Raw genomic sequence first — 21,430 nt, 5'->3', positions numbered from 1 at the left:
CCATCATCCACATCACCCCATGATGCTCACATATAATAACCCTCAACTTGCAGAGCACAGACTTGATCTTGCTCTCACATGAGCACACATGCTAGAATATAGGAATGGACATTTCTAGGCCTGTTGAGCTTGTTTTTAGTTGCTCTTTTGTGTCTAGTCGGAGACACTAGATACATGGGCAGTTTGTTAAAAGAATGATGTTGCATGCCCTGTGCTATTTGGATACAGCCTCTAGGCTGAGATATGACCAGATGTAAATGGAGAAAGGTTAGTCACAGACTCATTTTAGAGGATTTTATAAAACCAAGAGACAGATTAGTCCTGATGTGTGTGCTTGATGAGTACATTGTCTGTCACAGTGAAAAATCTCAGTTACTGAAGGGATTGCAAAATCAATGCAAGCTATTCATACATGGATCTAATCCTGAGATTTGCTACCATTTAATCTGTGGTTATGACAGGTGATGAGGCATGCTCTAATGCTGTCAAACAGATGTCCCTGCTCAGCCACACAGGTTAGACTGCACCTGGTGACACCATTGAGCCCTGGCAGTAGGTGGCCCACTGCGCATTTTATTTGGCCTCAGGTGTCATCTCTTGTGTAAAAACAGGCATTATAGTGTTTTGGTGAATCCAGGAAAAAAAAACAAGCCAAATGTTTAAATCAAATATCCATAATCCAAAATCTTCTTTGGAGTGTTTGATCATGGATTGAATATAAATATTACATGCTTATCTGGATGGTTGTGTGTATTTGTGCAGTTTTTTTTTTCCTCCAAGTGTCAGACAACAGTATAACCCGCTTGCTGTGCCGTTGAGCAGTGCTGAGATTGCATGGATAGAAATACTTTGATGTTATTCTCTGCACACCTGGTGTTATTTTCAAATTCAAAACTGAACGGACCATTTGATTTCAGAATGCAGTCCGTATTCAGGAGGAATGTTGCTTCAAAAGCAGGGAATGAATAATAACAAACAGTATCATTTTACATCTGGTTAATATCTAGGGATGTTATCCCTAATAGATAATTGGTTAAGAAACCAGCCACACCCTCATTTCAGGAAAAATAGCACAGACAAAATCCTTCATTCTACAGTGACCTACATATTTATTTGTTCTCCATCAACTTATTGTGTCAGTAAGACAAACGCACAAAACTCATCGTTTTGTTTTGTAAAACTTTAAGCCGTTGGAAATAAGGAGCAAACCAGTGAATCGCATGAATAGACTGAGTATATGTACCAATTCTCTCTATTACACACATAGTAATGTACATAATTGAGAGAACCACAAACAGTGAACCGTTTGTGGAGAGAATGTTGTGCAAGAATTACAGGATTTTAATGAGTGGGATATTATTTGTTAAAATCAAGATGTGTATCTATTTAATAATTAATTTGCTACACCTCATACATGGCTGCAGGCAGGCATGCACAATAGAAGTGCACACGTCCCCAGTGTGTGCAGTATTAAAATGCTTACAATGAAATGTAGCAGATTGATATAGTGTGTGTGTGCGTGCATGTGCGTGTGTGTGTGTGTGTGTGTGTGTTGCATTTCTAGGTGTTAAAGAGAGTAAATGCAGGAAATCTCTCAGTGTGCGGATGCTGAATGTGAAATGTCAATGTTATTGAACAGGTGCTGCGAGGCAGAGCTGTGATGTTTTTATTTCCAAGCTCTTGTCGAGTGAGGCAGAGAAGAGAGGGCTCATGGGATAATGGGGGAGGTTCAGGAGTGGGGGACTCTGTGTGTATGTGTGTGTTTTACAGTGTGTGTAGCAGGTATGAGTGCCTAGATCTGTGTGTATCCAGAGAGCTCTATTGAAAAGAGGGAAATGAATACTGGCTTAAACTAAATGCTCACAGTCTCATAATAGAAAATGTTAACTGCTCTGTGAATTGTATTATTTTATTTGTGCACCTTCACGTTTGTCAGTGGCTGCATTCATATGTGTTTATTTCACATGATGCTAAAATGGGCGCAATCTTCACCCATGCATCCACCTCTACTGTCAAGCTGTTACCACCTCGCTTGTACCATTTACACATCATTCATGTTTTTTTCCCCCGTCCTCTGTGTGTTTGTTTTTTTCTCTCTTCAGTTTTTCTCTTGCAGCCTGTCGTTGTGTCAATACTTGTTGAGAGGCAGTGTGGCAGTGAGCTTGGAGGTGGATGCAGTCAAGGTTAGTCAACAATGCATTTTGACAGTGGAGTGCTGACTAACGCAGCATTTTCCTCTGGCCTAACCCCTCCCCCCCCAAAATGTCTCTGTTCCTACCCCACCCAGTGGACTATGATTGTGCTCTCTATCTGCCCTTGTTGCTCTGAGCTTCATTCCTCTCCATCATCATCCTCACATCCTACAGTGCTTCATTTTCTCCACTCCACTCCCTCCCAGCCATCTCTCATGATACTTTCTGTACTGCTGGAGAGAACAGCTCAAGCCTGTCAGCGCTCATTCGTCTCTCAGCTGCTAACTCACTTACTTTGCGTCCCAATGATTTATTTCCTTTTTTTTTTTTTTTTTTTTGCATCTTTTTCATTTTTAGCCAGTCCTATGCTGTCTTTTGGCAATGCCTTTAAGCCACTGATCTGTCTTTTTCTTTGTGGTTTCACTTATGATTCTGCATAGTTCTTATGAATTCCAATGAATGCATGTGAAAATGTGATTATTGTCTTATCGGTTGCGTTCCCCTCTCCAGCCATTTTCAAAAGGAGGTGCGAAAGTGAGAAAAGCGCCTATTGAATGTCCACAACAGCGGCAGACAATCCAGTCACAATTTGGAGGGGGTGCAGTTCAAAGCACACTAGCAGGTTACTTAATGAGTTTGGTAATTGACTTGCTGAGGCCTCTGCACATCCCTTCCCTCCTGCTGCTTATGTGTACAAGAACAGAGAGAGCTATGGTGCTCTTCTTTCTTTCCCCTCTCCTTCCATCTTTTTCTCCATCCATCACTCTTCCATGAGCTGACTTGGGCAGCTAACGCTGCACCACGGATTCTCTGTCTATTCCCCACTGTTCCTGTTATAAAGACAGTTAGCATGCTGCACGTTAGGTTTCCGCTCTACCCAGGATTGAATATCAGCAGTGTTACTCAATCTCTCATTTGCTCTGTCTCTCCCACTTGGTCGCTATCTCTTACACACACGCAGCCTACCCCACACACACACATATCTATTATATGTTAGATGCTTCATGCATTATGCAGAATATGTGCATCCAAACAGGCAATTTGCTGAATTTCCAGTCCAACACTTCGGAGTCGTAATTCTCACTGTTGTCCACAACAGTATAATGAGAAACACAGTTCCATGCTCAGTTGATTCATAAGTCTAAACAATAAAGACAAAGAATAACAGGCTTGCCGTGTAATCATAAATGACACTTAACATATCACTCTCAGATTTCATTGCATTATCTCCTTTTCCAGTGACATCAAAGGGACAGCTATTCTTCTTGTCTCATTCCTGTATGTGTTATGTTGGTGGCATTATCACATCTGATGTAAATCTTGTTAGCTCACATATTAAATTATAGTTAGATAATTGTTTGGAAAAAATGATCTTCATTGTTTTGTTATAATTAAGAGAGATATTGTTTAGAGTTCGAATTGTTTGTTGCCTTGTTTGTGTATAAAAAGATTTAGTGCCTTTGGGGATCTACACTAGTGAGACTAACCTAATATATATTCTGCATAATGAGTAAGCTTCCCACCTTCTTACCTATTCCCATTAATTTCCATTTTGTACCTTTAAAAAGCTGTAAATAAATCCAACTGTCTCCAGTTGCAAGACTGCTGCCAAGCTTTTTATCAACTCCCACAGTGAAATGGTTGATTCTGAACGCTGCAGGGGTTGGAAGGCCAAAGCACAGCTAAGTGGCTCCTCTTGACCTCAGCACTGATCTCCAAACTGTCTGCTCTGACTGCACACAGACCGTTTTTACCCATTCGCTCCCACAAAAACAGTCTAATCTCATAACACAGCTTTAACACTCTCTGCATGCTGTCTCTTTGAATAACACAACATTTTCTCACCGCACCCAGTGCTGACATGCTGACCGTACATTTGCCTTTGAGATTACTTCTCTCTGCTTTTTATTCATACCAAATGGAAAAAAAAAGGAATGTGAAGAAAGTGAAATAGATAAATCCAAAATGTGAAAAATTAGCTTGAATGGTTTGGGAATCTTGTTCCTCTGACCTAAAATGATGTGCTTATTCTAGTTATCACTATCTATCTGTAAACTAGATGGCTGAATCATTAGCTCACACACCGAGAGCAGCCAAGTGTGACCAGTGAAGAATAATTGATCTCTGAAAGCATTGTTACTGGAGGGGAAAAAAGATACAGCTATTTGGGTCATTGTGCCATATTCAGCACTTTAATATGCATGTCATGACTAACTGTGTGTGGAGTTAATTTTTTTAACACATCACAAGCCTCTGTTCTGCCACCCCCACCTCCTCTTTTAGCACAGCAACAGCACTAAGCTGCACCTCTACGCACTATCCATGGGGTGGCAGTGTATGGAGGTGAGACAGCCATGTGCTCTGTGTGAAATGGAGCAGTCACTGGTTATCTGAGCAGATTAGCTTGGAGACAGTAACCACACAGGAATCGCACACCCCAACCGCCACACTCTCTTTTGCTTTCATGAGCAAATGGACACCATTTCCTCTGCAGACTGTTGATCGCATTTAGATACTTTCATTCTTCTTGACTAGGATTTTCCTAACTGGACCCAGAGTTAAACATCAGACACATGCACTGTTTGTTTATCTTGCTGTGTCTTTGTTCACAAAAGGATTTGCCTGAAATGTAAACTTCCTCTTTTGCACCACAGTCTGCACCCTGTCTCTGTAGCCCTTTTAGAAATACAGTCTCATTCCTCAGAGCCTGTTCTCAGCGCGGCCGCGGCAGGCTGCTCTGCTCTTTTATTCAGATGAATGAGGCCCTGTTTTGCCTGCAGAATCAGACAGACACAGACAGTTGATGTGAGTGCTTGAAGAATGTCAGTGGAAAATCAGGGGCTTAGTGAAATAGCATCTAAGGTATTACATGTGTGTATTTGTTTGTGTCTGCTTTTCTTTCTATATACGTGACTTCATGGCCACAAAGAGTTGGTTGATCGTTTTTTCTGTTTCATAAGCACTTCACACCCTTATTTTCTTTTACCTTCTTTCTCAATTTCAGCACGCTGTGATGCAATGGAAATTGTAGACCTTTTGTGTGTGTGAACTCAGACGTAGAATACAGACAGGTGACAAAGGCAAAACCAACATCAAGTATGTCAATATGGTGATGAGGTACCACGTGCCACCAAGAACAACTTTAGTACGCCTTGGCATTGATTCTACAAAACTCTGGATGTCTACTGGAGGGATGAAAAGCACATATTTCCTCATTTGGTGTGTTGATGATGGTCGTGTAGCACTGTCCAAAATCTCCCAAACGTGTCCAGCTGGGTTGAGATCTGGTGACGTTAAAGGCCATAGCATATGATTGACATCATTTTGATACTCATCAATCCCTTCAGTGACCCTTTGTGCCCTGTGAATGGGGGCATTGTTGACAAAGTGCGATCACATTGTGCACTGACATTCTCAGTCACTTGAGTTTCTCTTCTGTTTTTCTTTCTTTCAAAACCTCTTAAATCTTTTCCTCTTGCCATCTTGATCCAGAATCAGAATTAGCAGTGTTTTTTTTTATACATGCTGCAGAGCATGGCTGGATGATCCGCTGTACCACTCCGTACACCTGTGTGGAAGCATCAGCATGTGTTATGTTTCTCACAAATGTATTTAGGTTTTCCTTTAATTTGTTATCTGTCTGCATGTATCAAAGTCTGTAAATGAGCACCCAGGTTTAGGTGTATTTTATAAGGCTTATAAAGAAAATGCTGTGCTTCTTCTTACTAACATTTTATGGGTTTGTTTGCCAGGTGGCAGCTACCTCCATCTGGAAAAAGATTTACTTACATTTATTTTTTCATATGCATTAGTTTTACCAAATGGCTGCTGCAAGCAAGTTTCACTCTTTTGAGTAGCTTGTGTAGTTTGGCAAAGAGATTAGACATATGTAGCAAGTATCTTGGTTTTTAGACTGTTGCAAGGCTGCCAAATGTGACTGAATAGCTATGTAAACAAGATAGCTATGTGAGGCTAGACCTTGCACTGATAGCCTAAAGTGAAATAGCATTCTTTGACTTCCCTCACATTTTTACAACTGCTTTAATGATTGTAAATAAAGGCCTGCTGGGCAGCAGGTTAATTAGACTATGAGCTGTCTGTTGAGATGGTCTCCAAAGGACATTCTGAATTTCATTTAGTCTTTTGTCCTCTTGCTGTTATGTACAATGCAGCCTGATTTATTTATTTATTTTTTTTGTTTGTTTAGGAAGTCCTTCTCTATCTAGCAATGTTTTTTAAGGTGTAGCAGTAGTCACAGAAAACCTTGAATCTTTGAATCCACAAGTGTGTAGTTAACCATACTTAGTTGAGCAATTTCCTTGAGTTACTTTGTTGGGAGATTGGAGAGGATTGTTTTATTGCTTTCCCTTCCCTCAACCCCTTCCAGGCATAGTCTCTGTTTTAATTAGTCGTAAGACTCTATTTTCCCTTTTGGATTCTCCCAACTTTTAAAGTGCCCTCTTAAGAATCTGTGAAGGCTAAAAGGGGCAATACATGATTTGAAGTCAGCTTTTTTTCTTTTTTTTTTGCTTTCCTGTCAGCAGAGAAGAGGGGGTGGTGGGCTATCAGCACTTGCTGTCAGTATGAGGAACAGTAACTTCCAGCAGCAGTGACACAGAGTCTTTGTTCTTTATGGATACAGTACGTGTGGTGAAGAGAGTCTCTGCTTTAAAGCCCCATCTGGAAAAGCATTGTTCAAGTTTCGAATATGAGAAGAACGGCTCCTGTAGATTATACCTGCCTGAGAATGGTAACATGGTCTCAAGGTTCAATCTAGCACATCCGTTTTTTTTCCTCCCTGTATTATGTTTTGGCAGCAGGGAAGTTGGCTTGTTACACTGCAGAGATTTAGTCATGTGTTAAAGTCGAGCTTCTGAAGTACACCCCCACCACCACCACCACCACAACTGAACCCTCCTCTTGTTTTACAAGTCTGTTTTCTTCTCTCAATCCCTTTTTCCTTCAACTTGTCTGCTCATCCCTGGTGAATGTATTAAATGAAGTTACTAGATATGAGTGCTTAAGAGGCCAGGGCCTTTGAGGCTTGCCAAGTCTCTCACAGGCTTGGCTCAGTCATCCATGTCACTTTTTTGTTGTTTCAGCTACTGGCTGACTTATTTGTGTTGCACTTTCTCTCTCTCTCTCCCTCTTTCGCTTGCTCTCTGTGTTTGCTGCCTCTGAGTGGCTTGTTTTTCTTCAGCGTGGAGAAATTGGGCTAAAGCAAACAGTGTGTGTCAGCCACAGCTTTTGTTAAATATTCATTTTTAATGAGAGTGAGTGGCTACAGAATCCTATGAACCATAAACGGAGTAGTCGGACTGAGGAGGGGGGAGGTGGTTGGCCTTTGATTCAGTGGCGTTCTTGCAGTCTTTTTGTTTAGTAACACTTGTACTAATTATGTTTGATGTGGATGAAGAAAACATTTTAAAGTGGTAGTTTGTGTTGCTTTATTGTGCCATTTTTTTCCTCATATGTCCCCTCTGGTTTTGTTAGCTCTTACAAAGAATGGTTCTCCTTTTACTAATCTTTATGAAAAAGAGAGTCACAGGAAAATGTCATTTTTCTCTTTTGAGCAGCACATGGCTCTTTTAGATTTCATTTCCTCTGCATTCACAAAGTACCAAGTAACCAGTTTTTGTTCTGTAGGGATGGAAGGCACTGTAGTTGTAGAAGGGGGTGCTCAAGGAAAAGGTATTGTGATGGGCTGTTTGAATGCTGAACAGAATTGAATAGACACAGTCAGCTTCCCAGATACATGCTTAGGCCTGTAGAATGTGGAGTGCTTTGCTTGTAACTGCACCGGTTGTCTCCTTTCATTATCGGTTAATGGTGCCCAACTTGACAGAGCCATGTGATAAACAGAGGAGCTGTGAAATCCTGGAGGTGGAGTTCTCCTCTGCCTGATAATGGGATCTCATCTGCCAGGGAGGGGAGCCTGTCCCGCCAGCCAATCCAGCTTTGCTGTGCCCTGCCTTCAGACAGGATTCACTGCACTCACCCTTCACTGCTGTCTTGGGCCAACTTAAGCTTCACAAACCTACTGAGAAAGGTTGGCATTTGACTGGTTTCTTTTTTATAACACATGATAGGGTAACTGAAATATCATTGAATTCCTTTTAGGCTTGAATTGTGAATCACAGATATAGAGATGTGTATTTCCGTTTCCTTATCATCTCGGATCATCTGAATGTTTGTGTAACTCAGGAAAGAAAGCCGACTGTGTGTGTGTGTGTGTGTGTGTGTGTGTATGTGTGTAAATATCATAAACACTGACCTTGTGAAATGTATACATACCGTGATAAGGGAGGAGCTGTGGCTGCTGTGGTGTTAGATTACTATGTAGAGGGGGGGTACGACTTCTGACAACAGTTGCCTCAGGAACTGAGAAAGGTTTTACCAACACTTTGTTGCACAGCAGAACCCCCCACCAACCATCCCTGCCCTTGTAACGACCAGTGTGGTTTGTAGCACAATGAAGGACCCCCTGCACGCCACACTGAACTCAGTTTCTATTGATCTTTACTGCCTGTCTCTGCTGATGCCCGTATAAGACTTAAGTGCAAAAAGAGCCCAGTGCGCAGACTATTTGCTTTAGTTAATTGGATTTTGACAGTGATCAAATATCATGTTTAAGACAATGAAAATGTGTCAAACTACTTGCTGCAGCAAAATAAAAATTCATCCTATTAATTTATAGCTAAACGCAGTCCATCTTTGTTTTCCTGCTCCTGTAGGCGTAGACTGTCAATTTTCTTTTTTTTCTTTTTTTCACTGCTAGTGTTGAGATAAAGAAAAAACAAACCGTACTGTGTATTTTCTACGACAAAATGAATAATGACACCTTGGAAAATAACCAGGATCACATTTGATTTGATGCGCAGACTAACTATTAAAATCAGCCTTTCAAATACTGCTAATGGACTATTCACATTATCATCTCTTGCTTGTTTCAGCCTTTTAATGGGTGGGGTGACTAATTAATTCATTATCCAAAAATGCAAATGAGCTCCACAAGCTTGTGCAGCATTCAGTCGCCTCCCTCTCCTGTATTTTCCAGCAGATGCATATACCAGTGTTTTCAGATATAAATCAGAGACCTGTAGCCTCAGTAAGAACGTCACGTTATTTATTTATTTAACCAGGATAACGTGTTATTGCTGTGCAGCACTGTGCAGACACAAATGCAGGCTAATAAGCCACTACTACTCCTAGTCCAGCTCGCTTCCACGGCTCTCATTGTCTCGCGTTAGTGTTTTCAGTCACCTTCCCATAAGCGTTATCATTGATCGGCTGCTGATCGGTCGGGCCACTTTGGTTGCCGTGCATGATGCTTCCTGATGCATGCAAACACACAGTCGGTGCACGCAGCGTTTCCCTGCGGGGCTGCCATCAGTCACCGGCCCCATTGGCGCCCCCCCCCTTTCCCAGAACACCACCACCACCACCACCACCTTCACCCTTTTGTCCCTGACGATTATTTGAATCCAGTCCATGTTTTTGTTTCGCTCGGATTTTTTCTCTTTTCTGAGTGTGGTCGGGGTAATTCTCCTTCACTAGTGTCTGGATAAAGAAAGACTAGGTCAGCCATGTGGATGCGTCTGTTGAACAGCTGAAGAGGAGGAGGAGGAGGAGGAGGAGGGTTTACAGAGACGGAGGGAGCGATAGAGAGCGTGGAGTGTGTGCGTGTGCGTGTGTGCGCGCACACACAGGGAAGAGAGAGAGAGAGAGGAGAGAGAGAGGAGAGAGGGGAGAGAGAGCATGTGTGTGTGTGGAAAAAGGAAGCGGAGCCTGTAAACGGTGAACTCACTGGTTTCCTACCCCTCGAAACAGCCAACAGCGCCGTGTTACTTTTCATGTGGACACTATCATCGACAGCAACAACAACACGGCCGAAGGGAATATGAACAGTTTCGAGGGGGGGCTCTCTCACCTCATTGTGCGTTTGCTCGGCGATTTCGGACGTGAACCAGTCTCAGTAAATTGAAACCGTCTTTTGTTGAAGCAAGTGCTCGCCCGAGCCCCTCCGAGCGGACAGCGGCTTTTTAAAAAAACCGGGAGGATTAAAGTGTTCGCTGGGCTTTGTCCCGGTTCTTGGATTTGGGCCCAGCTGGTTCGTCTTTTTTTTTTAAAGTTCGTTGGGTCATCTTGGGCAAGACTCGCGTTTTCAACTTGTTTGCAACAGTCTCTGTGACTTCAAGAATCACCAGACTGGCGGGTGAGTAGTTGAATACAAAAAAACATGCAGGATGGTTGTGGCTGGAGGAGGAGGAGGTGGAGGAGGAGGTGAAGGAGGAGGCAGACGGGGGGAGTAATAAGTGGGCGATAAAGAAACGGAATTTAGGCAACAGTGATGTCTAAAGTCGGATGGCACCTAGACTTTGAGCTAAAAGTGTACTGATTTTGTTTGTATCCGGAGAAGGAAACGCGTGTGACCTCGACTCCGAGCTGAAAGTTGGCTGCATTGTTGTAAAACTTGACTCTGTGTGTGTGTGTGTGTGTGTGTGTGTGTGTGCACCGTGTGGCAGAACCTGGAGCAAACTCCATGACCTGGTCAGGAGCGTGTGTGAGAGAGCAGTGAAGTAAACACACCGGAGCTGAAACAGCAACAGTGCTGCCCAGGAAACGCATCAAAGGTGTAAAACGTACTCGTGCGTGCGCATTTGAGCAATAAATCAATTTCGAGGAAAAAATGGGGGAGAAAAAAAAAAAGTTGCACTTTGACAGGGAAAATGTTCTGAACTGGTTCTTGATGAGTCAGTGGCACATACATTTGACGGGTGGGATTTCCCCATGTTTCAAATAAAGCATTGGGTGTTGGATTTACAGCCTGACACATGTCATAAATTGATCATTGGACTGTAATATTGGAAAGTAGTAGAGTGTTTGTGAAACAAGGGTAGGGGATTGTGAGAAGAGGAGACCGGCTGAACCGGTTGAAAACTGTTGAAGGACCATCAAATTAGCTTGACTTCCCCCCTTCAGCACCCCAGAGGCTATGAACTCTGGCCCAAGCACATGCAGCTCTCACTGTGGGTGGGGGGGGGTGGCGAGATCTGTGCCTGCTGTTAAAAAGAGCAAGGGGGCTGGCTGGTGGGATGTTTGTATTTAAGAGGGGATGGCTTAGGATTTGAAGGCAGACTACAGCTATTTGTCTGAAATGCAGCTTATCTAATGTTTTCCAGTTATAGTAGAATGGGGAGGGGGGCTTGTTTACTTAAATCACTGTAAAATTGGTCATAGTAAGTCATCATGTGACTTAAATCAAGAGCTGATTCTATAGGGTTTGTGGCCACATAAGCACAAAGCACGCTTCAGCCCAGAAACAAGATTCAAATTAAGAATGGGGCAAGCAGTGATTGCCTTATTGTCTCTACCACATAAAAACAATCCCTTCCTGAACTTCCAGCCCCTCTACTTGTTGCACTTTTTTATTATTATTATTGTTGTTATTACATGAACTCAGTTGTAGCACTGCTAATTGTGAGGCGCTAATCTCCACCATGCCCAGCTTCCTGTGGCAGTTTTTTTTGTTCCCCTTGCTAGCTGAGAAGAAACTTCAGATGTGATGGTGGGATTGCAACACAGCGTGGGCTAATGTATGGACACAAGCACAGCAGAGAAGGGCTGATTGCTGGAACATAGAGGACATTTACTCCACCTAAAAGCTGTTGGAACCTTTAAAAGCACAGAGGGTTTTAAAAGTCATGTCAATATGTGACACTATGTAAGTCACGAGGTACAATTACTGTTAAAAATGTAACAATGGTTGTCTTTCTAGGTGCGCCTGTAACTCACAACCCTGAACAATGCAGAACAGCCAGCTGCTTCTCTCTAAACTGAAATGGGAGTTATTTTTGTTTTCAGTGTTGTTAACAGATGGAGTGTAAAGATTTTACACATAATAAGACACACTTCCCCTTTACTGATGATTTTCATCATTGGTATCTTTTGTCATGAGTGTCTTGGCTAAAAATATAGCAGCATAAACAAGGCGGGGTTTAAGCAACTCAGTAGGTCATATGTAGGTGACCCTGAAGCTTTTGAAGAAACTATTCATCTTACTCACTAGCAGTGCCTTTTGTTTCATAACATGAAGGGTTTTTTTAAATCCCAGCCTACACTGTCATATTGGAAAACTTGCTCATCTTTAAGAAGAGCATTTTGAAATTTTGCCACTTTGAAATGGCATCCTCCTCACTTCCCCAGAGGTTAGGATATCAATTTAGTTTCACTACTTGTGGATTGAAAGAAAGAGGAAGTGGTCAGCCCTCTTAATGGAGCTATACTCAAGAGCCCGAGTTGTTCTGCAGTGTGGGATTTGTATGGAAAGAAAGCACAGAGTGTTTCACAGTGAAGCTGATATCAGATGAAAGTATAACAGCCTAAATCTTAATTATGTACACACTGCCTTACTGCTGTCAGTATCTTCTCACATGATCTTTATTTGCTGTGCTTCAAACCAGTGTTACTGAGAAACTAAATCTGATGTGCAATTTGATCTGGGTCTGAGTCCACAGTCTGTGTTGTTGATTCATTAAACCAAGGGAAGCATAGTAGCAGTGTGAGTCACCCACGTCCATAAACACAAGCCTGACTACTGACAAGATACAGAGAACTAGTAAACATTCAGCTCACATACAGGTGTCTGTATGAGTGTCACCTCTGAGGAATCTGAGAGGTGGTATCCAGATCAAAGAGGCCGTTTCTGACCATACAGAGGGAGAGATGCTTCATAGAGTGCGGCTGTAACGGCTGTCTAGCTGCTCAGCGGCAACTGAATGTTTGACAGGGCATTGGAAAAACGTTATTTAATCTGCTCGCATGATGGCCCTCACTGGGATTGCACCACGCTGCGAATCTGCCCCCTTTTTTTTCCTCCCTGTGTCAGGATGATGGCAGCAGCTAGCTGGTAGAAAAACACTCAGAGGTTGCATGTGTGTTATGTTTCACCAGTGTGATGTAATGCGTAAAGAATCGGAGAATAGCGAGTTGTAATTGATGCAGTGTTGGCGGGCTTCTCATTTTCTTTCTAATGAGAAAGTCTGCTGGGGTCTTGATATCTTTTCCATTTGGGTGATAGTCTGAATGACTCAACTGTATTCCATTGTAATTACAAAGAAATGACCCAGTTATTATAATAAGCTACATGAATGAAAACAGATGTGATTCCAATCAAACTGTTTGTAAGAGCCTGATCAGATAAATGTAGGTAAATTTGGCCTTTTAAATGTGGCTTAACTGCACCTAACTCTGCCACATAAAAGGTATCACTTGCAGTTGCCCTGCCACTTTTGACCCCAATAATCAGAAATGCAAGAGCTGCCTTGTCATAAAGCCAGGCGGAAAATCAATGAGAACTCATGGCTACCAGACCATTGTTGGCATTTCCATCCCCCAACACAGAAGCAGACTCATGTTTTAAAGCAGCAATGATAAATCTCTTCATGTTTTGTTGACTCTTTTGACGGGTTTCATTTCTTACTGGAGCAAGCTATCTCTGTACTTCCTGACCTATTGTCCTTGCAGATAGTGGTGTACCATGTACTCTTGACTCACTCAGAATACATTAGCCACAGACTGACATAGTACTCATGAAACAGTGGTAGCACTGCGAAGGAGGCAGTACCCTCTGGTGGGTGTCGACTGAAACAGAGACTGATGAAGGACTGGAGAGTTGCTTTGATTGTTCATAGAAAAATTCCATCAAATGTGTTGTGAATACAGAGGAAGTGCCAATATCTTTAATTAACATAAACCTCATGAGCAAACGATGAGTGAGAAATTGGGATAATTGAAAATGGGTCCTATCTTCTTTTCCCCCCTCTGTCTGTACATCCTTAAAGCAGCTGAGCCCGTCAGAGGGCACTTTCACACATGTTAAGTGGGGGGACATCTGGCCTCGTTAATTCAGTGCGTGGTCATAAAGTGGAATGGCGGTCCCTACAGGGCTGCCTGCTCTGAACACCGTCAGATGGAGTCTGTGTGTCCTCCCTGTTGACTGCTCCTCTGACACCAGCTCTGACACTTCAGCAAGAACATCCTTGCAATCCTGATATGACGTTTAAACACAGATGCTTATGTCCGGTGGAAACCAAAGTAGCAGACCATACGCCTTCACATGCTAGAAACTCAAACCAGTCAATAAAACCGCACATTAGAGCCTTACTGTAACACATTACCGGTAATCACAATAACGCAGTCTGTTAAGTGTATGTAGTATGATGATGATGTCTGTGTGTATTCCAGTATACCTTACATTCCTGCATCCCTTGGAATGGTAGCAAATAATCAAGTGACAGCAGTGGGGAAGTATTCATGCTGAGCGTTCATATCCCATTTTAGCGAGTAAACATTTAATGTGTTTAAATGTATCACGACTTTATTTATGCATAGAATCTGCTGTTAAATCTGAATTATACATTAGCTAATGAATAATGCAGCAGTGCCATTCCTTAATGATTACTTGCCAGGCAGCGAATGGTAATATTTGCTGATAAATTTAACCATTGATCTTGCTTGTGTTTAACCAGAGATGATGTTTGCACCATTTTGTGTTTACGGGTGTTTTTTTGTAAAGTATGTAAAAAAAGGAACTCTAATTGTCTTTTTTAAACTACGTATCTTTTAAAATGACTAGCGAGCCTTGAGGAATTAAAAGTGAAATGGATAAAATCTGGACTCTCAGACTACTGAACTGTAGATGTAGATCTCAATTCTGCTTTTTTTTCTCTTAATATCTGAGTAGTGTTTGTGTGTTTACATACTGTTCTCTTCATGGCTGCTTTTAGCATGAGTGGTTTATCCTAGACCTCGACAGATCAATATTCAATTACAGATTTCTTTTTGTTGGGCTGTAACTATTATACAACAGAGTATGCTTGTTTGACGAGTCTAGACAATGTCTGTTGAATTGGTAATTTAGCTGTTACTTGGTGAAAGTTGTCTTTTGGTACAGTGTCTTTATTGGCGCTGGTCTTAACAGCCACACTGAGCCAGATTATTGGCACATTATGCGCATAATGCTCTGAATTTAGCATTGGCTAAGCCTTGAAGCGCAGCCCATTTCTGTGCAGATATAGTGCTTGTCCTCACAATGAGAAAATATTGACTTGTTGTCACTTACTCATTTGATTACTTGTGTGGGTGATTCTGCTTTTCATTTGTCACCCTGGCAACGTAACTGGGAAAACACTGCACCATCCTCTTTTTTTTTTTTTTTTTTTTTTTTTTACAGTAATGAAGCAGTGGAGCATTGCAGACTATTGCATCTGGAAAACTTCACTCTTAGCAGGAATGAATGTCTTTATCACATGCGGTGTATCATTGGCACTTGTCAGCTGGGCTAGTATCCACTAAAACTCAGCATTTGACAGCTTTTCTCACTGCAGAATGTGCAGCTATCTCAGAGTGATGTTCTCCGGCTATTCTCCACTTTGATTTTACAGCTCAGTTGAGTGAGATTTATCTGTATATTTCCAGTGTTGTGAGTGACTCGGCTTTCTTTTGTCTATAAGAAGAGCGTCTTAAAGGAGTCTGGTGCTGTGTGTAAGCCAGGAGATAATTAGAGCACCTTACATTTAATCCAGCAGGATTCATCAATGGTCTTGTTCTCCTAAAAATAATGAGGTAGATAGTAAGGGCTGCCCCAGGCTGCATGTAGGGAAGATGATCTCTCTGAACCGGCAAATCATGTTTTTTATGCTAAAAAGACAAGCTAATGACTGTTTTTGATGTGTCAGTGCTTTAAGTTAACTAGCATTAATTCACAGAAAAATCTAATGGGCTTGATTGTCAAGCTGAGCTGAAGCAGTCTGTGAAAGGCTTGCGCTCGGGTGGGGGGAGTGTTATTGTTTTTGCTGGCAGTGATTCTCTCTGGAAAGGATGACTGCACAATCCAGATATGTAAACAAGAAGAAACTGAAAGGCAATATGCTGATACCTTGTCTGTTTCCTCTTGATCAACCTCAGTTTTGAAATGAAATTTCTAAGCTCTGCCCAAACACTTTGGATTCAGATTGGCAGTAGCGGCTGTTTTACAAACCTGTGAATGCTCAACTAAGCATTTCAAACATGTAAATAATATGTGGAACATGAAGATCTTGAGGAAATCATTAACTGTGACAGTGCACCATAAAACAGACATAGGGAGAGTTGGAGACAACAGATGCTCAAAGGATTTGATTCTGCTTATTGGAGCGTGACAGTTATTTAGTGCAGTGGAGAAATTCAATACTTTTATAGTAGACAATGATGTTGTGTTTTGCCAATGTTCTGCTAGTCATCTGTTCTCCAGAAGCATTTATAGTATTTGTTTAATGTTGATGGATTCATTCAAATCTCACATTTCTTTGTATGGTCGATTCTGGTGTCATTTTCACATGCTCTGTATATAGTTGCTGGTTTTCCTGCACTAGACATATTGTAGTATTTATCAGCCTTTAGAGTAGACTTCCAGCTCTTATGTTTCATAAAGGACAAAGCTGCTCAGCCGTGTGCCAGTAATAGAGGAAGGCTGCCATGATAAAGTGAGCTGACTCTATTGTTCTGATAAAGATCAACTTAAGACCCACCAGGAACCAGCGCAGTTTGCAAACACACCGTGTTTGGGGGTTAGTGTTTGAGTCAGCGACAGGGCAAGATTGGACATCTGTCTCCTAGTGATCTATAACGCCCACAATCCCTCCCACAAACTGTCGGCTTTGGCACTCAAGCAACACACCGGTTGCTGTAGTACACGCAGCCACCCACAACACCGGCTTATCTTGCTAGCATAACAAACAGTGGGCTAACAAAGAGGATATAGAGCAATACAGCACACAGCAACAGAGGACCATAAGAGCACCGTGGCATCATAACTCCTCCTCAAAATGGAGGCCTTTGTTCTGAGATTGTTGAAGCAGACATCATAGCAAGGTGGCAGCACATCTTTTCATCCTCAAACACACTCACTCCCACTCACTCAGTCTGCCATCGGTGAAGGAGATCCTTTGCCTGATAGGGCTTCAGAGACGGTTATTCCTCTGGGACTGTTGTTGAGGGGTTTCTACAGTTCTTCCATGAACTGATTAAAGGCACATTTGTAGATAATCCTTTTTTAAAATATGTCTTTGTTGTGCCAGTGGTGGAGTGCGGTGGAATGTGAGGGACAGAAAAAGTCCCAGTTTGGATTATTCAGTGGTTATCACCTTGGCATGATCCGCCACTCTGCTAAGATAAATATTTAATGACAAGGTGGTAGAAATAGAGCTGTTACAGACTGCTGGTGAGAAATTGAGCTTCTATTTAGAGCCCATACTGTTCCATAAACTCATGGCATTGGTAGACAGCCCAAGGTTATTAGTTTGGTATGAGGGTAGTGTGTGTTTGTGGGTTACTGAAGAGTTCCCAGTTATATCTTGCTGCTGTGATAGGAAGGAGAGAAATGTGCTTAGTCTGGTATTGAGCCCTCACCCATGAATCCATGATGGATTAGACGTGTGTGTGCGTGCGTGTGTGTGTGTGAGTGAGTGTGAAAAAGAGCACTGTTGTGGCAGTTGCACGACAGCAAGACTATTCATGCACACATCAGTTGAACTATTTCCACGAGCAAAACAGCTGTATGTATTGTCCTTTATCACCTTAGTGTTGCTCCGTTTCATTCCACATGCTTCTTGCCCTCTGGGTTCTTGTTTGATGTCATTCAAGTCATGCAAAATTGATTGCGAAAGCTTGCATCAATGCCTGCTGCAATGAAGTCATCACAGTGTAAAGACAGTTTTCCCTACACTGATTCTTTTAACACTTTCACACTCAAGTGAATAGAACCTTTAAATTGATATCTGCCTTGCTTTTTGAGTTAGGGGTAGGATTATAAAGCGAAGCCTGTATTAGGTCTTGAATGTTACTACATGGCTCATTTACACACTGATCTAGGCTATGCTTGATTCATCCTGTTTACTCATTACATGATAGCTGTGGCAAAAGCAATTACTTGCAGCTTTCAAGTACCTTGCTTTTGGTCACACTGCAGCTCTTATTCATTTCAGTGGAGATCCCAGAGCCCTGTGGCTTACAATCAGTCCAGTGACTGGCATGTGCTAACATCTTACCTCTCTGTGTAGGAAATAGGTGGGTAAACACAGCAGAGTCCTTGAAGTACTTCCCATCCCTGCTATTGGATTACCAGCAGCCTTTCCAGGCCTCATCTGCAGAGATGAGTGCCAAGATCAATGGACCTCTTAGTGCAAAGCAAATTCGATCAAGACTGGCTTTGCTACTGCTGATCGGAGATTTTTTTTTTTTTTTGACATAAAACAAAAACCTAATCAAGTCAAGCCCATGTCCAATAGCCTGTATTTTCAGCCACTCCAACTCCCATAGACATCAATTAGGAGGCATTTCATATTCATTATTGAATTGTTGAGTTGGCCTGCCGTGAAGAAGTGTGGAGATGGAAGTAGCGGACTGCTGCGTAAAGTGATCCGGCCAGTTTTGCTGAGTGTAGCAGGAATGCTGCCTTTTCTCCAGCAGAGCAACTGGCATCATAAATAAGCTAAGAGCATGTTTTTAGAGGGATGAGGTGTCTTCTGCTCCGACGGTGAGCAGAGAGAAAGGGTTGAAGGGCATATTGACCCTCTTGTTCTGGAAAGCGAAAAGCAGACTCTTCAGTGCCCCTTGTTCCCCATTAATTATTGTTTGATGCTAATAAAGTAGGTGGATGGGGCATGTTATGAAACATAATTATTCATCACAGCATTACCCCTTGATGAGTGTTGTTCCTGTTCCCCTTGTGCTTAGTGAGGATGTTGCCAGGGCTGTCAATTGAATACAGCAGGCAAAGATGTCCCCTCAGCTTTTTAAAGAGGGGACAGGAGGGAGCAGGGTCGAAGGCGCCATTTGGCTGAGTGATATATAAGGACAGACGGCAATATATGTAAGGAGCTGCTGAAAGAAAGATAGAAGGTCAAGGCATATTACACACCAGCCATTTATTGGCTGAGCACATAGTCTGACTTGGACTGCAAATACAGTTGCTCAGCAGAGGCAGCATTTTTTTTTTGTTTATAAATGTATGTGTATGTGTGAGTGTGTCAATGGCCTACACATTTAGATTGACACGTGTGTGTACACATAGATGAATGCAGTACTGTAGTGAATATGCTCTCAGTGGCTTTTTATAAGCTCACAGATGCAGTGGGAAGCTATTTTAACAAGACTGTAGCTCCACAAACCTGCCCTCCTGAATTTCCACTAAGAGACTGCGATGGCAGAAGCACAAGAGCACTTACATGAAGCACAGTATATGGTGTGCTTAAACTCAATGCAAGTGTTGGATTAATTAACAATCGTGTCTTATACCATAGAGGAAACTAAGTTCAGTTTCTCCAGCACTCTCTATATTTCTTCTCTTTCTTTGCTAAACCGTAAGAATGAAAATCATTTACAGAAGACCTTTTAATTGTAAGTCTGTGTTATTGGCACAGACAGGATAAAGTAGTATTTTCTTTGTCATTAATGGTCTACTGACGAGAGAAGTCGGTGAGACTGCCATGGCCAAAGCCTAACATTAACATTCCAAGAATATCTGAGGCTTATTCACAGCAACCCAGTCTCGCAACCAACTCAGTTCACCTTTGGTTTAAAAAAGACAACTGGCAGCCTGAGCTGTGTTGAGCAGTGTTTTTAATGTCATTATTGTTGCACAGTGAAGGAAGCAATGTTGTAATCCAATATATTGCAGTTGTTAGGGGGTTAGAAAGATGAAAATATGTAACTTGTGTTTGCTTGAGGCATCGCACACTATCAGTTAGAGATCAAGTCTCCATTTCACACATGAAAAGGCAGAGTTAATCTGTGGATCACTACTGTACACCAGAATATCCAGCTTCTATGCACATATTTTTCCCTGCTAATGTTTTAGGAAAATAATAGGAGCTTTTTCCTTTGTAGCTGATGTGTATTTTTAGGTAAAGACCTAAGCATTTGTTGTAGTCCAGGTACAATAAAAGTCTTGCTCCTTCAGGCTCTTTAAAATTAATTATACGTATTTGCAGCTTACCTCTGTGTGTGTGTGTGTGTGTGTGTGTGTGTGTGTGTGTGTGTGTGTGTGTGTGTGTGTGTGTGTGTGTGTGTGTGTGTGTGTGTGTGTGTGTGTGTGTGTGTGTGTGTGTGTGCGCGCTGTGTGTTAGTGGCAGGGTGCACCAAAATGCCACTGCTGTAAGAGGCAGATGTTTTATGAGCTGTCCTTAGAGGATATGGAAGCTCTGAGCTCTGATTCTGCTTATTCCAGCAGCCTTTGCATCACTCCTGGCTGCTTCCCTCTAGCCATTTTTTTTTTTCATGAGGGAGGAAACGTATCCAAAATTAGGCAATATTTACAACATAGGCTGTCTGTGGTTATAGTTAAAGAAGCATGACTAGCTGTATGGAGGCCTCACAGAGTCATGATTCACATTATTATGCACACTGCAGAGAGGGTGTTTTCCCCTCTGCCTAGGATCACTGGCCTGCATGACTGAGATGGTGGATGACAAGGCTGAACGCTACACTGAATATTCCACTCCCCTAGTCACCTCCCCTGCTGACTGCTTTCTAAAGCTGTCCTTTTCCTTGTACAACTAGAGAGCACATTCACTGATGGTGTCTGTTTACAGTGCTGACTTGTGAATTATTGCTCTGGTTTCCAGAACAGTGAAATTAGCGTGAAAGTTAATAAACAAAAGGGCATGTTGTGTTTAGAAGACAAACTATTTGTTTTATTTGTTTTGTAAGGGCAGTTGATTGTGATTTTTTTTTATGGGCTGGCAGTTGGTGGTTAAAGGAAAGGCGTTTGCATATGAAATAATAGCCCTTCCTAATTACACATAATACCGTCTTGTGGTATCTAGAAGTGGAGGTGTTTTTCTTTTGGCTCAGATCATTATAAATGTTGAATAGAGGGATTGTCCTCCTCCCCCCTGCCCCTGACCATCTGCTCAAGGATTGAGCAGAGTTTGCCACCACATTGCTAAATAATTTGGGCGGAAAAATGGTGTTGTATACTGACCTAATGGCTTTGTTTTGGGGAGCTGTTTTTAAAGACATCCTTCAGTGCCCCTGCTGGCCTGCGATGTCAGTCTGAAACCTCAGGGCTGTCTTATCTGTCACTCTAATCTATTTATGTTGGTTTTTCCTCGGTGTTGGCACGTCACTCTTGTGTGGCATAGTCATTAAAGTAACTGGGGGATGTAGGGCAGCAGTATGAATACATTTTCTCTTCT

The 21,430-nt window shown here is 42.2% G+C and overlaps 1 protein-coding gene across 4 annotated transcripts in view; it reads left to right on the top strand.

Moving 5' to 3' along the window:
* The window catches only part of rerea (arginine-glutamic acid dipeptide (RE) repeats a), a 117,133-nt gene that overhangs the window by 21,786 nt on the left and 73,917 nt on the right, over positions 1 to 21,430 (top strand). For 2 of the 4 annotated variants that reach the window (XM_026366992.1, XM_026366989.2), the window contains exon 1: positions 9,944 to 10,407. The exons of 1 other annotated variant lie outside the window; for it this stretch is intronic. The gene's annotated coding sequence lies outside the window, so the exon portion shown is untranslated. Of the gene's footprint in view, positions 1 to 2,102; positions 2,184 to 9,943; positions 10,408 to 21,430 lie in introns of those variants that run through there. One more of the 4 variants, XM_026366990.1, reaches the window with a different exon arrangement.

This window comes from Anabas testudineus, chromosome 7, assembly GCF_900324465.2.
Source record: "Anabas testudineus chromosome 7, fAnaTes1.2, whole genome shotgun sequence".
Lineage (NCBI taxonomy): Eukaryota > Metazoa > Chordata > Actinopteri > Anabantiformes > Anabantidae > Anabas > Anabas testudineus.
The sequence above is the reverse complement of the archived record's forward strand: the minus strand, read 5'-3'. Positions and strand labels throughout refer to the sequence as shown.